Genomic DNA, 17,217 nt, shown 5'->3' with positions numbered 1-17,217 from the left:
GCACTCCACGTTACTGCGAGACTTGGCACAGTCCACACTATCATCTGAGTAGTGGATTGGAGCTGGTTATTGAGTATAATGCAGTAAGCCCTGGTATGCTTAATAAGTATTGCTGCTATGGAGTACTGAATTATTTGTGAAATTTCATTTAGAACTCCAAATTCCAGCAAGTTGCAAGTGGGGTAAAGCCAAAGACTCTTCCAACTGAGAGGGTCCTTATTTGAAGTATTGACATTGGATATTTTGAATGTTGTCACTTTTTATCATGAAAGTAGGAAATAACACATGCACATACAGGTCTTGATTGACCCAATCTCCTCTACTGTGAATATTACCTCTGATGATTATGAACTTGCCAGCTAACCAGTTTAGTATTGACTTACAGTTCAATAAAAACTATCTTATAGTAGTTTGGAGCTTAAAGACATTTATGGTTCCTGTGGTCTGCTAGATGGTGTGATAATATTGAATTCCTAAGAACAGGCAGCTCTGCTTATGGAAAACAAAGACATTTTTTTTCTTAACTGAAGTAACTGGAGGGTTTTTCTCTGATTGCCAATTTGCCAGCAATATTTGGACTTTTGAGATTTTATGTTTAGAGAGTAAAATGTTGAATGGATTAAGGAATACTGTAAACTACGTGTGCCTTTAGCAGTTCTAGCAATTAATGCAACAAAATTTTCTTAATTCCCAAGAAATGCATTACTTAATAATCACACTGCGTGGTTTCTCCTTGATAAATCCATTACTTTGTCTTATAGTAAACTGAGCATTATTGTTTACAGTATCAAATCACTTCTTTACAGTCCTTGTTGAACAGGATATTTCTTTGACAAGTAGGCATTTTAATATATTTCTCTTCAAAACCTGTTTTATTCCACCTACTATTTTGCTGCTTTCTTCAGCAGTGAAAAAAAAATGGCAGTCAAACCCAGTGAGTCATTTTTCAGGTGTGCTCTTCAATATCCCTTTTCTGATATTGTTGCCAATCCTTGTAGTACCAGCTTACTGAAAAAATGTCTTGAATAGGTTAAAAAATGTCCCATCCCAAGGATGTGTGTCTTCTCTTTCAAGGCAAGTCTAATAATCAGACATTTCTTTCTGGGCTTTGGTGTTACTCTGCTCTCAGACAACTAAAATGAGAAAACCAACCTTGCCCACGTTGGAAGGAATATCCATGAGCTGATCTGTATTTTCAAAGGTGTATTTACATTGTATGTGTTTAGATTACACGAACACTGTCAATATTGTTGCCTTAAGATTTACAACCCAAACAAATATTAGTTCGGAAGTTTTGAAAAGATGGCATGCTTTAGTAAATACTTTGAAGAGGGGAAACATCTTTTTCCTGATTACTCATTCCTTGTTTTAGAGTACACAGTCTCTTGGGATGCAGTGGTGTGTGAGTCAATAGTGAGGAGCAGAAAGAGGGCTTTTGCAATTGTCGACCACAGGAAAAGTTGATTGTGGTTTCAGAGTATTTCCCAGTCGTTCCGTGGAAGACAAGATTTTAAGTTTTAAAAAATCCATCTGACTTTCGTTTGTCCGGCAGGTCTGTAATGTGACTTGTCGGGTTATGCCGCATCTCCGAGTCCTCAGGAAAAAATAGAAACAGTTCAGTTTATTACCTATTCTTTGAAAAATGTTTATGTTGAGAGATTTTCTGTAAATAAAAATTCACCCTTTGTAATTGTTTTAAATATCCGTATCCTTACTCTAAGCTGAAATTGCTGCAAAATCCAGATTTTTTTTGGTACAAATTACGAAATCTAAATTGAATCTTTTTGCTAAATACGTGATTATTCATTACTCTTATTGTCTCACCGCCTTCTTCTATTTCCCATCCCAAGAGAGTAATGCAGGCAAAGGAGACATTCCAAGTGCGATGTGTCACATTCAAACACTTGTTTTGGTTTGGTGGATGCTCTGGTTTCCACTACTTCAATTACGAGAATTATCTCTTGGATTGAATAAAATTAAAAACGAAACTGTTTTATTTCAGAAAGCTAAAATACTGTTGTCATTGCTGTGCCATTGATTTGGTATTGATCGTTTAGTCAGTCTGTCCAGTGCTATGCAAATAGTGTAGGTATTGTACAGTCAATAATACACTTCCCCCAAGGAGTGTACAGTCTAATAGTGCATTTTGGCATTAAGCTCCACGAGAAATTGCTGCAAAGAACCGCGTTGTGTCTTCAAGAGGAAGCTAAATGGTGGGAGAGAATAATTTGGTACATGAAGCAATTGAGGGAATTTCTGTGTTAGGTGGCAGGGAGGTATTAAAATTAAATGAGAGAAAGGTGAAAACAAGGTGTGGATGAGAGGATGGAGGGAAGGATGAGGAAGTAAAGGAGATAGCAAAGAGAAAGCTGCGTGAAACCTTGTCTGTCTGTGGGGGATGGGGAAGGGAGGCAAAAGGGAATATTGTAGCAAGTGGAAGTGAAGCAGGGAGTAAAGTAACACAATGACTCAATGACTGTCTCCAACCAAAGAGGGTGACCAGAGCATGAAAAGTGTCAGTCAACGTAAAAAATTAAAGGAAGTGTTCTGGTGAGTTCATGAAGGAAGACCTGACAGGAAATGATGAGCAGGAAGAGGAGAGTCGCTTGTGACGTCTCTGTTCTGCCTGGGTGAGAGATTTCCTAGAGTTTGGTACCGTGATGGCTGTGTACTCTTTGGTCTGAGAGAGCTAACGTGTCCCAGGGAGGCTGTCAGGAAAACTGTCAGAGAAATGAGGTCAAGTAGGAGTAGTAGGAGGTCAGGTAGGAGTTGCCAAACTGGATGAGGAAGTCCCTACCATAGAGCTAGTACCTAACAATAAGGAAATCGATGAACATGAAAATAGGAAGGCACCAGTTTTTTAATGATTGATTTACGTATTTTGTGACAAGAGGAAGTAAAATTGGGGAAAGCCCAATACATTTTGCACTGTGATTGTTTGATTTTGATGCTAAATTATTGTCTTCCTCCAAAGCCTTCTTTGGAGCTTATAACATACAATTACCTATCATAAAGAGGAAACATTTGAAGCAGAATCTGAAATACTACAGTGTAATGAAACAATAATATTTAGAAAACAAAGTGATGTTTATTTGTTAGTGTACAGCAAATACTCCTGATTAGAACCTTTCTAATGTTGAAAGTGTATTTAATAACAGGTGTTCCAAAAACCATCTTGTATTCCCACAAATGAGACAGATTCTGTTCTGTTTTATCAAGTATGACCAATATAATATTTCCTTATTCTGGGAAGGAAAAAAAAATAATGAAAAAAAAAAAAAAAGAAATTTTGACCAGGAACTTATGGGGAAAAATGGATTCCAGCTAAAATATGCAGAAGAAGACAAAATATTTATTATGGTTAATACTTCATTAAGGAATCTGTATGGTGTAATTGTGTATACTTGTCATTGTCTACCTAGACTTAGAACACAAGGGACTCCCATTGCTTAGCACCTAGTTGCTTGACATTTACTTTCCATGGGAAATAGTTCATCTTAGGTGTACCTTGTTCCCTGATTCTTTGAGCTGATGCATGTGATCTATTGATTTTTAACAGATATTCATGCAGGTGTGAGAATGAACTCATTGCAGTAGGTTTAACAGATTGGCATCATATGAGAGCAAGAGATGGAGAGGAGGTTACCTTAAAAATTAAAGCGTGGAATGGTGTGTCATAGGAGGTGGAAGCAGAGATAGTGTATAGGCACGTCAGGAAAGAAGGCAAGTGCAGAAATCACTCTGCTAGAGGAGACTTCACTGTCAAAACAGTGTTTCCCTACACCAGTACAAGCAGCATTCTGTTAACAGCAGTCATTGAAAAGAGCAAGAGGAAAACCCGACAGTGAGTAAGACTTATCAGATAGAAGTAGTTCAGAATTGGTTTCTGGTGTGAGTCAGCAAAGCTACGTTTTCCGTGAATTATTGTTACAGCCACATGATGGCCACTGCAGAGCATCCTTTACCAGAACACCTACTTCTGGGACATAAGTGATTATGTAGGACCTCATTCAAAAAAAAACAAATGGAAGCGTTCTTTCGATTTCTCTCATTTTTTGCTGTGTTCCACAGCTGTTCGTGTCTCCTGTTCTGGTTCCTCTTGCTGTCCTGTTGTATCATTCACAATCTTATTTCATGGAAACACATCTGGCGACAAGGATTGAAGCTAATCACTGTTTTGTCTTTTCTTATGCTGAAAATTAAGATAGCTTTGTCTCTGCCTGAACACATTGGTTCTTTGCCAGTATCTCCCAATGACACCAAAAATAACATCTTTCCATGTTCTGCTTCCTCTGTTTGCAAATGCAGCTCTCTTCCACCTGACGTATTGTCATAGATAATAGAAAGGTGCCAAAACATTCCTTTTAGAACAGAAAGATCTGCTACCTTTCTGACTGCTGAAAAGCATGGGATCTACACATGGGAAAGTGCAGATCACGTAGAAATAAATTTCATGTGGAAACTCACTTTCAAAATTGACAGCTCAGCAGTTTTATTTTCAACAGATTTAGTAAATCTTCAAATACATTATATAGGAGCTAATTACAAGTATTATTTCCTTAGGGTTTGTGAGAGTAGCTCAGTGAAAAGCAGTATCTCTGCATAGCTATAATAACTCTGAAACCATGCAAGGACAGGTAACTACTTAGGAAACTAAAAGACTTCTTCCTTACTGTGTAAGGGGCAATATGGAGCCTGATTCATTGATGAAAAGGTTTACATAATGTCAGCACTTGTGAGGATGGAGAGCCTGAAGCCAGAACTTTCCTCCAAATCCTTTTTTTCTGCGCTTAAAACCAAAAAGAGAACATAATACACCAAGGTGTTTCAAAAATACATACAATCATTAGGGAATCACAGTGGATACTGGAGCTCAGTGGATCATCAGTCCAACCCTCAGCTCAAGGGAGGTTCAACCAGAGCACATTTACTCAGGACCATCTGCTCCTGTGTTTAGGGAATCTCCAAGGATGGAAGTTCCACTTCTTGTCTGAGCAATCTGTACACCTTCACAGTAAAAAAGCTTTTCCTATGTTTGAAAGAATATTTAAATTAGAGCTCATACAGTTATATTTAATCCATTTATATTATATTTTCAGAATTCTTTGCCAAATAGGAAACACATTAGTATCTTGCACGTGATAGTTTGAAGGCTTGGTTCTCCAGATCGTAGCAAGCTACATAGTCATGGACAAAATTGGTGTCCCAGCTTTCAGGCCCTTCTGCTAGCAATTGGTTGGGTTCTCTGTGGCATTGTTTCTGATTACATTCTTAAAGAAGAAACTTCTTTTTGCATTTAGACAGTTCTTCAGCCCTGGGAGATTGTGTTGGATTTCACTCAATGTAACGCATTGTAGAGGAAGTGCTAAGTCACAGCTTGAAGCAGTGATTGAGCACCTGGTGGGAGGCAGGGCCAGCCCAGGGGAGCTCAGGTGTATGCAATGCACCTGAGTGACCGGAGGGCTGGAGCCAGGATCCACCCCTTCCCAGCCCTCATTTAAGGGTTGGCAGTGGAGGCAAGCATATCTTGCTGGGGCAATCTGCCTACCTGAGGCCTTCTATGGGTAAGCAGATTTTTTTTTCCCCTTTGTTTCCGTGTCTATGGCTGCTGTGTTTGAGCATATTGTCTTTGCTACTCTGTTACCATTGCTGTGCTTTCCATCGTGTTATGTTACATGCATGTAGGTTACATATGAGTATTGTAACACAGCTCAAAATATTGTTACGAGCCGGTGAAGCATTTGCTACTCTTTGCCTGAGAATTTAAAACAAAGAACTTTAAGATCTTGACAAGTTGGGGAAGGCCTATTGTGGTCCAGAGAGAAGTAGCATTAATTTTCTCTGCTGGGCATTCTGAAATTCTTTCTAGTGTTACTAATAGTTCTCTTTTTAAAAATGCATGTGTTTACAAGAAATTTGCATTGGAGCTAAAATATAAAGGAGTAGCTTTCTGTTCTTTTTATTTTCTTAAGATGTTTGATGTTTTGAAATAAAATATTTTATGGTGGCTTACAGTACTATCTGCACTTCTAAAATATGTAAAAATATCATACATGTCAATTATTTGTTATTATAGACAAACTAGTGGAACTCTCCATTTACATCTGAGGGCTGTTGCTGGGTTTCATAATGTCTCTGAGAAGAGAATTATACCCACTGTGAATGAATATACAACAAACCCTACGTTGCAGTACACGCTTAACTATGCTAATCCTTAGGACCCCTTTTTAGGGTGAGGGCTATAAACTGGGCCTTATGGGACCAAGTATTTGCATTGTATTTATTTGCAGGAAAAGTGCACTTCAAAAGCGTACTTATGCATTTTTTGACAAAGAACTTGCAAAGAGGTAATTTCTGGTTCTTAAACATTATTCTAATGTTTGTATACTCATTTTTATTGAAAATCATGAAACGTCTCGACTGCAGAAAAGTCAAGAATTTAACTTTATTGGTTGTAGCACCCGAGTAACTATTAAAAATGTGAGCTCCAGTTACAGTACTGATTTAGAAATAACGAACAGGGCTTACTGACTCAGGTAGACTGAGTAGAGCGTGATTTAAAAGAATGGAATGAAAAATACTAGCTTCCATTTTAAGGACTGATTCATTTACCAGTGTGAATGAGGAGTAATACTTGAAAGTCAGGGAAGGGTAAAACCGACTTTAGAGGTGAGCGTCAGGTCTGTACCTTTGCGCTGAAACCCAAATTTCCTCCACCGTCTGGATGGAACAAAACAAGTTGGAGCATATTAAAAGCCACAGCCTGAAAGTGGGCATTTCAGTGGATTTGAAGTAATGACTGTAGGATAGCAACCTACCCTGAAGTTCTGGCCTGGAGTCTTTAATTGGAGGTAAATCATATCTTGGTAGGAACCCAGCTCCCAGCTCACCTCTCATCACTTAGCCTTACTGTGTGGTGTTATTTCTATAACAATGCATAACTTTTACCTCTTTCTCTATTCTCTTGGCAATGTGTTACTTCTGCTTCGGAGTTTCATGAAAGCAGAAGTTGTAGTTTTGTTTCGTTCTGGTCAGTTTGAGTTGAAATTCTCATTGACTTACATTACCTTGTGTTCCCTCTATGATTAAACAGACCAAAGCAAATAAGATTATCTGAGCTACAGAAGAGCTGAGTTTTGTATTTATTTATTTATTTATTGAGCCCATGTAATGTATTATTTGTAAGTATACGGTATAGGTAGTTTTTCATTCAGGACATAGTCCAGAACCTTGATAGTAATATCATCAGATAACAATCTTGTTTTGCTTTGTTACCTTGGACAGCCTCTCAGTTACACTCTTTTTTTTATTACATAAAACAGTCCATTCTCATTCTGGGTAATAATATGTACAGTTTTCTGTTCTAGTTTTAATGGTGATGCAGTTTCAGAATGTGTCAACTAAGTATCCCTTTGAAAAGGGCTCCCCAATTTGTTATCATTGGTTTTGTTCATTTCTCCTCTCTAATGCAGAAGGCTTTCACATATATTCTCCACTCTTAATCCTCTGAGGTGAGTTTTAGTTCTGGTCCTTCAGTAAGGTCAGATGTCATAGGTGAGTGCCTGGATTCATTGAGCCAAGTGCAAGTTTTAAGGTGACTTTTTTTAGAGACCGAGACTTAGACAGGATGAGCAGTAGGCACAGGTGAACCTCATGAGGTTCAGCAAATCCAAGTGCAGGGTCTTGCACCTTGATCAGTGCAACCCTTGCTATCAGCACAAACTGGGGGATGTAAGGATGGAACCCAGTCCTGCAGAAAAGATCTTGGTTATACTGATGGAAAGCTGAGCATGAGCCAGCAGTGTGCCCCTGCAGCCCAGAACGCCAACTATATCCTAGGCTGCATCAAATGAAGCCCAGTTAGCAGGGTGAGGGAGGTGATCCTGCTGCTCTGCTCTGTCACCTGGAGTACTGAGACCAAATATGGAGTCCTCAGTACATGAGAGACGTGGAGCTGTTGGAGTGTGTCCAGAGGAGGGCCACAACAGTGCTCCAAGGAATGGAACACCTCCCCTGTAAGAAAAAGCTGAGAGCTGGGGCTGGTCAACCTGGAGAAGAAAAGGCCCCAGGGGACCTGAGAATGGCATTCTGGTACCCAAAGAGAGGCTATAAGAAAGAAGGGACTGACTCTTTAGCAGGGTCTATTGTGACAGGACGAGGTAAAATGGTTCAAAACTAAAAGAGGCAAGAGTTAGGTTGGATTTAAGAAGCTTTTTGTGGTAAGCATGGTGAGGCACTGCCACAGGTTGCCTGGAGAGGTGAGGTGGTGGGAGTCCCATCCCTGGAGACATTCAAGGTCAGGCTGGACCAGGCTCTGGGCGACCTGGTTGAGCTGTAGATGTCCCTGTTCACTGCAGGGGACTTGGACCAGATGGCCTTAAAAGGGTCCCTTCTAACCTGATTCTATGATTCTCATACCCAATATCTCTATGTTATGTAGAGATAACTTTCAACCCTTCCATTTTTTCAGCAGTACGGTGTATCTACGTGGTAAGGTGTGTGATGATAGCAGCTAGACAGTTAAGATGGCCAAGGAGCTGAAAATAGCATACAGAAGAAGCAGATGAGGGACAGAGGTTTGTTTAACCCATGGAAGATGTGCATAAGTTGGGTCTGACTGTAGTTAGTTTTTTTGCTTGATCTCTAACTTCAGTTCTAAGGATTTTTTCCTCCTTGAAACGGCATCTGTTAACATCATGTCAGTACAGAGTTATACGAAATAAGTGTTCAAATTACCTTGTGTGGGTGGAGGTAATCTGCGCAGCCTTGAACTCCAAATAGTAATTAAATAGGGTGGTAGCAGAATGTATCCTGGGTTGGAGCTCTTGCTATCTGCATTGCTGTATGTGTTTTTTGCGGCATTGCACGCCATTACTGGAGAAAGGCAGGAAGCAAATGAGCTTGTGAGACAGGCAGGAACTGCCTGTGGTTGTGATGATACTGTATGCCACTCACATGTGACTTTCAGCTAGTAAGCCATACCTACAGCTGGGCATTATAATTTCTAAGTGGCTAAAATCTGTTTTCTGCACCTTCATGTTTGTTCATGTACCTTTACATTTAGGTTTCAGGCTATTTCAAAGTCTGTCTCATAAACCTTTCTAGAGTGTTAGCAATAAAAGCCTGTCCCAGGGCAATGCAACCCAAAGATGTGATTGCTTGATGGCTGCTTGATGATTCTGGTACGTACTTACCAACGTTTGGAACTTAGGAAGTGGTAGAGCTGGCAAATGTGCTTGGGCAGTCTTTCTGCCTCCGTGGTCTTGCTGCTGTTTGGTTAGCAGCAGCTGTAATTTGGGAATTAGTTTCTTGAAGGCTTTAACACATGGCAGGCCTGCTCCAAAGGGCAGTTTCTGCGTTTCCTGAAAGCAGTGCAGCCACTGCTTGAACTGTGAGCTGTCGTATGGTGTGTGCCCTCCTCCTGTGTGTCTGAGCTGTTGTCACAGGAAGAGATTGATGAAATGGAGGCAGGAGGGTCCTGGCGTTAAGATCTCCCTCTGCTGTTTGCAGCAGCAGAAATTGCTAGTTCTCTGTGTCTCACTGGGTTGCTTGGATTGCTTGGATGCCTGATGGAGGAGAAGAAGAAGGTTTGTGGGAGTGGCAGTGCTGAAACAGTCCAATGTCCAACAGGGTTCAAATGCCAAGAGCCAGAACTGATTCAGCTGTATGTATGGTTGAAGTGCTGCCCTACTTTTGATTGGGTTGCAGCTGTGCAATGTGCCCAGCAGCAGTGGCCAGAACAGGGTTGTTGTGTTTTCATGCACGTGCTGGCTGCCCCACAACACCTCCCTTCCTTTCCACAGGTGTCACCCCTATTGTTACCCTCCCTGCAGATCCTGTGCTGACCCACCCAAACACCTCACCACTGCCAGCGGTGCACTGGGATTGGTCATGGCTGCTGTGATGCACTTGGTGTGAGTGACAGACAGGTTGCACTGGGGACTGTGCTTGACTTATTCATGCGATTGCTTCAATGGCTCTGCTATCACAGGGTGGTGACAGCAGCAGAGCTGCCCTTGCCCCTTCCTGACACAGCAGATCACGCTCAGACATTACTTCCTTACTGACTTTACCCGTGCAATCATTTGAAAGGCTGGAAAAGCACTTTTGGATAAGTTTTGGAGTCTGGAGTTTCGAGTCTAAGTGAACTGTTACCAATGGCAGAGCCATCCACTTTTTCTGGCAGTTTCAAAAGGCTAGTAGTAGTGGATATAAAAACAGCTCCTCTGTCATCTTAAGTGGTGGTCTGCTTAGCCCAAAGGTTATGTGTATCAGCTGTCTGCTCTTGAGAGATCTGTTAACATGTATCTATCCTTATGAGTGTTAAGTGTTGCCTTTCCTGGATAGTTAAATTCCTGTTGAGACATATGTTGCCCCTGCTTTCACGGGACCAATAAGGGAGCAGCATCGCAGTTCATGGGCTGGCTGATTTACAAATCATGTTTCCACCAAACATAGTGAGGAAGATAAATTTCAAACACAATCATGGAATAGATATACTGACCAATCTCCCTTTAGGAAGTCTAGGTTAAAGAATATTCATTTCTCTCAATAGTATTCACGGCTGAAAGTAGATGTGGAGGAAGTTTCAGGTATGAGCAGAGAATGTTTTCCTCAGTAACACTGTTGTGTCAGAAGAGTTAACAAAAAATAACTTTATTTCTTATCAGAGGACAGAGACTACAAACATCAGGAACAGGTACTCAGCAAAACCGAGCAGCAGCAGATAGAACTTTCCTGACTGACCAAACTTTTAAACCAAATAACAGCTGTGCTAGCATCTGTCCCTTTGGCCTTTGATTGGACATATGACATACGATATGGAGGTCTTAAAGGCTTTTGTTATATACTTGGCTCTCTTTTAAGTAGAAGTTACTCTTTTTCTCTATTTATTAAAAGGTAGTCTATATATGTATATATTTTTTTAGATTTGGGGATGGATGACAAGTAGGTGTATGCTGGTATGATGTACCAACCTTACTCTTCACCTAGGTGGAAGAGTAGTATTCACAGTTGAAGTCCCATTCTGGATGAAATGTACTGCTCTTGTCCTGCTGCGGTGTCTTCAGAGTGTATTTTATAAAGTTAGGCTGAACTACAGCAGTGACACATTGCACTTGACAAAGCTGGATATTAAGGATTAATTCTGTAGTTCATGTGTCTTTCTTTGTGTATGTCTGTGATAGATAATGTGAGAAGAGAGCCCTGAATGCACTCTGAATACCGTATCATTCATAAATGCTCTTGATCAGTATTCACCTTTCAGGATGGCAAATGCACAGGTTCCCTTGGTCTCAGTCTGTCTCCAATACTTCCCAGCAATGGGCTTAGATGAGGAATGGTGGAGCTGAGGCTCTTCTCCCTGCTGTAGGGTATCAGCTGTGTTGACTACACGAGACAGGGATATGGTGCCTCTCAGATCCATCATCCTCAAATTCCTTTCCACAGAAAAAATCAGGGAAGACTTATAAGTAAAATTATTGAGTAGAACACAATCAACAACAAAAACAAACCAGCACACATCACATTCACAAAACAGAAACCAATGCATTGAAAAATAGGGGAGAAAAAAGATGTAGAATTAAAATTCCCTCCATTAGATCAATGTCAGTTTGTTCACCTGGAGTTCTGTGTTACTTTTAGCTGTTTGCTGTTTCCCCATTTCTAGGCTCTAACCTCATCATTAAGGAGCTTCATCTAGTTCTCAAGCTCGTGTTCCTTCTGTGCTTCATTTGCATCAAAATCAAATTCACTCACTAAATGTGATTTTTTTTTTCTTTTACGCTGTATTTTTCGCATTTCTTTTCCCAGAAACATGTTTGTTGTATCCAGAATTGACTATGGATGGTACAACTGTACCAATCTTTGTGTGGTACTTTGTCTATATAGACTGTAACTAAACTTGTAAGACCTACTCTGCTTCAGTCCTGGCTGAAAGCCTTTGGAGAGCTTCTGGAAAACTCAAACTGATTTCAGTGGTTTTTGATGGAACATTTAAGAGCTTTAAGTGATGTTTTCTGTTTTTTTTATTCTTAGACCAAATACTTCAGGGATTTAATTTCTTTGGTGCTTTTGAAAATTAACCATCTAAGCTTTGTGCTGTTGTCCCCCTGTTCCGGATGGTGGGGAGCTCTGAAGCCAGGTACATCTGCAGGAGTTTTGCTTTGTCCTTTTCTTAACTGAAGTTGTATGTGAATGATTGATGGTTGGTGTTTAGGAAAAGTGATGTGGGCAGCTCCAGGTTGCATTTCAAACCAATCATGGCTCTCCAGTACTCGTCAGGAGTTCCTAACACATCCATGTGCCCCTGCTTCTGTGATGCTGTGGGCCTGGCCACTCTTGTACTTATGGGCAGTTAATGTTTGCTGTGCCCCTGAAGCTTATTAGGGGAGTGGAGAACCTATTTTAGTAAAAGAAACTGGGAAAAAAAACTTGGCTTCTTCAGCATAGGAGGAGAAAAACAGAGATCATAAGGATACATGAGGGAATAAATGCAAGAAGTGGAGAAGAGTTTCTTAACCTAAAGGGCAGTATTTGCTTATGGGGAAAAAAAATATGGTTCTGAACTGACTGTGAATGGATTCTAGCTGGAAATTAGAAGAAGGTTCCTTAGGTATATGAGATTCTCTAACAACCTATAAATGAGGTGGGTAGGGGGCTCAGAAAAAAGAGCAGCTGCTTTTAAGGTGGATCTCAATACTTGTATGAAAAGGATTATATAAGAGGGTGCCTACAGACTGCATCTGATGACTCAGGAGAACCCTCTCAGCCCTATGTTCATAATTTTCCTAAGCAATTGAAGCAAAAAAGAAAAATGTCAGTTTTAAAAAAAACTTGTAGCTCAGCCTTAGTACAACTTAATGGGATAAAGAAAAGGCACTTTTTAGCTGAGGGGCATTCTGCCTTCTGTATTTCTAAGGCCTGTGGCAATCCGTGGTAGCACGTCAAAATAGTCATAAGAATCTTTTAAAATATAAGAGTTTAGACATTGTAAATCTGAGACCTGCTAATAGCAATAATGTTTAGTGTCTTCTTCATACATTCTGAATCAGAAAAGCTAACTTACGGGAGGTGGGAAAGCAAGCTCTATTTCATCATGTATTGAGGAGAGGATTGGTGTAATCCATTTAAGGGAAAATGAATGGTGTTAATGTGAATTATTTGTGACCCGAGACTGGTCTGTAGCAATTACATGTGCAGTATGCAAGCATTATGGTGAGGCTTAACTGCACAATAAGTTGTAAGAGATGTTCCTCTTCATTAATTTGTTGGTAAAAAGCTTCATGCATTTTACAGAAGAACAAGGTTACGTGTTCTAGGTCCAGACCATTGGTTCAGTAACTATGTTCTCTATGCCCATTACACCAACCTCCTTTGTAGACACCTACAACTTTGCAATGACTCTAGCTCTATAGTAAGACTGGAAAAACTAGGAGTAGATATGTTAAACCAGGTTGTTTGCAAGCTTTCCTTTCAGTATTTGGGATTTTCTTATGTACCAGGCTTACTAGAAACTCTTGCTTTGGCCTAGATTAATCCCTACAAGCAGAATACAAATTGCTTTATACTTGTGGATTAAGAGTCAGTTAATGAGAGCAGTTGGTATTACCGCTACAGTGTGGCTGAATTTCTTATGAGCCCAAGGCCTCTCTGAGATTGCAGTCCTCACCTGCAGTCGTAGGAGCAAAGCCTATCTGAGAAATGACTAATCAGTGCATTTTCTTCCTGACCTAATCTCATTTCTCTTGAGTCAGCAAAAGCCACTGTGGGACTTCAGCAGCTATTTCTGTGTCCCTGAAGGGAGGTGGGGATTGCAGGAAGCTTGCAGCATTGCTCTGCTGCTACTAGCAAATTTGTCAGTGTCAATGGTTTCCAGACTTATGCTGCACATTAAATCTAGTAGTTGCAAGTAGGACATTTTTCATCAAACTTTTCTTTTTGCTAGAAAGAAGATGGCTTTTCAATTAATTTGTGTTTTAGGGGTGGGGCAATAAGAACTTTATTTGGAACATTTATTTATTTTCTTAAAATATGAAAACATACAAACGTTCTCAAAACTGATAATCAAAAGCATGTTTTATACAGACCACATCTTCTGTTCTTAATATTGTTTTTCTTTTTTACTAAAACTTTCCATGAAAGAAAAAGAATGGCTTCCCAGCTGCCTCTTCTCTCTACTGTTTGGGTTTCCACAGGTGGAGATTGTCTGGCAGAGTTTTAAATCTCTTACAGCTGTGATAAGTAAGGTAAAAAGCACTTGTAATATTTGCTGAGCATCTATCCTTGCTCAGTGTTAGTCAACACTTAAAGTCACATTTAATCAAACAATAGAATTTTAATGTTTCTGTTGTGTAGTTCAGTACTGGCATTTTCTGCAATGAAAAGGCTGGCTTTCCAGTGCGTTACATTTCTATGTAAAGAATATCCTAGTTTTCATCAAAAATGTGCTGAAAGAACTCTGGCTTGTCTTTAAACATCATCGCTAAATACCTGAATTCTCCAAAAAATGCAGGAGGATGCTGCTAATGGCTGACTGACCCTTATATTAACAGTGCTTTGAAGACGATTTAGTAGCTTACCTCTTTAATGAAATTAATAAACTTAGGAGTTCCATTAATAAGTATTCAGATTTATGGTTCTGCTTTAAAACATAATTATGTTACTCATAATGTTGTTTCTACTCAACTGTATTCTGTCTCTTCATTTAAAAGCTGGCTTGTGATATAGTTGTATTGCCATTCTTTCTTTCTTTCTTTCATCCCTAAAGTCACATCTTGAAATCGGTGGGGCCACATCATCATAGCAGAAAAGTATTTGGCACTGCATTGTCTGAGAATCTTGTCTCTCCACACATTGTTCCTAGCGTAACTGGAAAACATATGTCCCATTATTCTGTGCTGGAAATATCAAGTAAGATGTAGAACCTCAGCTGCAGTGGTTGGGGTACAGCCTGATGGCAAATGAGGTCTCTTGGAGAAGTACCGGACCTGTACCCTTCAGGTACTGAAGGACAGTACCTGAGAAGTACTGACAGCTGTGTTGTTTGGTCCAGCTTTCCAAATGGTGGTAAAACTCTGAGACCAAGCACGTGGTAGCTGTTGGTTGTTTCCTGATGTAAAACATTACACCTTTCTTTATAAAGCAGTGATATTTCTTTTACCGTTTCTTCTACAGTGGAACATGTGCAGAATACATTTCCTTCTTTTTCTGCTAGCAGCAAAGTCTCTCATTGAGCTTTCAGGCAAGCAAGAAGGTGGTTATGTGTTTAAATGTTGTTATTTTTGTGTGAGTAGTACTGGGATAGAAAATATTAATTCATCTGCAACTACTTAACCAAAACTCTATCAAGTCTCTTTCACACAACCAAGCTGAAACAGTCATGAGTCAGCAGTGCATCTTGTATGACTCAGCAGTTTATCTGTTTATGAGTGTTCTATCTAATTGCACCAGTTATGCTAGACAAGACAGTACTGTGTTTCTCAGTGCAGCCAAAATATCAACCAGAAGTCGTTTCCTCCTCTGCATTCACAGCATACCGAGGTGGGTCTGTTACGAGGATGCTTCCTGCTCTGATATCACCACGGTGAATCTTCTATTACAACCTGCCACGTTGTATCTCCAGTGATGCTTCCTGCAGCACTGATTTCTGCCAAACAGCTCAACCTGGTTCTCACACAAATATCAGTCTTGTATTTGTGAGCATAGCTGTCCATTTGTCTGCGTGAGACAGGCTACTCATGCACCCAAATGGATTTCATGCTTGTCAGTTTAATCACTTGTGTGTGTGGGTCCAGCACTCCTAGCTTGAAGTGATTTGGCTATGAGATGTTTGTATACTGTACTATGTTTGTGTGTGGTATGCACAATCTGGATGTGGTATAGTCGCTGTAAGTTGAAAAATCATTTCATTAGTGGTACATTTATTTTTGTTACTGGTTCCAGCAAAGATGTAATTTGTTTTAGATCTATCCTAGTGTTTTCTATTTAGGGTCACTGCTCATTCCACAAACTAAACCAATGATTGTGATCCGTGGTGTGTCTCGTTCCCTTTTCGCTTGCTGTGATTATAATACTTGGCATCTAACATCACAAACACTTACTCTGCAAACTATGACACTGTCACAAGAAAGGCCAACTGCATTAAATTGTTACAGAACAGAGTTCTTCTTTAAGTGCGCAGCTTTTCATTTTAAAGCTCCATATCAAAGATCAATATGTGGTTAATGTGTGGTGAGGAAAGAGCAGATTAAGGACTACTTTAAAAAGGAATTGTACTTTTTTCAATGGTTGGAGCTTTGCATTTTCACTCGGGGTATTAGTTACGCAATGGCCATATTCCCATGACTGTATCGTAAATGAGTTGTGAAATCCAATAGTGTATCTTGGCCAGGTAAATAAATAGGGACAAAATATTATAATGGCTTTCACATTTCATATCCTATGTGTTTTATCTCAGATGAATAGGCTCAATGAATGTTACGGTATGTGCATTCTGCTAAAAATATTACATTTGATTCCTAATGGGACATAAATTGCCTTTTGCAAACCTTCGAGGAAATGTCAGTCTATTCTATGGAAAATGTATTTCAGTACTAAATTTACTTTATACCATTTTGCCCTACTGAGCTTTACCCTGTCTTACATTTTTAAACTGAAATGGATGTTTGGGGTTGATATGACTCTTAGTTACAAAGGTCTTCTTTTCACTGAAGTGAAGTAGCACAAGCCTTGTTTCTCTGCATCCTGCTGCATCTTAAGGTGTTCAGTACTACGTTAACATAGGAAGAATAGCAAAAACTATTATAAGCTACTTGAATTTTGTTATTTTGGCGTATAAAGTAAAAGTAATTTACAAAAGAGTAGGTCTAAATCATGTTACAGAGTTCTGTGCTGTATCTAATGGATCCTTCAATGTTTAGTGCAGTGTGAGCTTAAGTGATGCAACTGATAATATAAACTAGTATTATGGTGCTAAATTAGTGGATATGTACAGAGAGCATCAGATATAGTCTTGTGACATTCGATCACTTGAATGTGAACTCAAAATTCTGTGTCAGTATAGTAAATGAGAGTAATCTTTAGCTAAAGTAGCTTTTCATCAGTTCTCTGACTCTAGTGACACTTTGATGCATTAATGTTTAAATCAACTTGGGATGTTACAGAAAAGCTGAAAGTCTAACTTTATAAAGTAATATTCCATAACCAATACCTTCGAAA

This window comes from Gallus gallus, chromosome 11 (assembly GCF_016699485.2).
Source record: "Gallus gallus isolate bGalGal1 chromosome 11, bGalGal1.mat.broiler.GRCg7b, whole genome shotgun sequence".
NCBI lineage: Eukaryota > Metazoa > Chordata > Aves > Galliformes > Phasianidae > Gallus > Gallus gallus.
Note: the sequence above shows the minus strand (reverse complement) of the source record.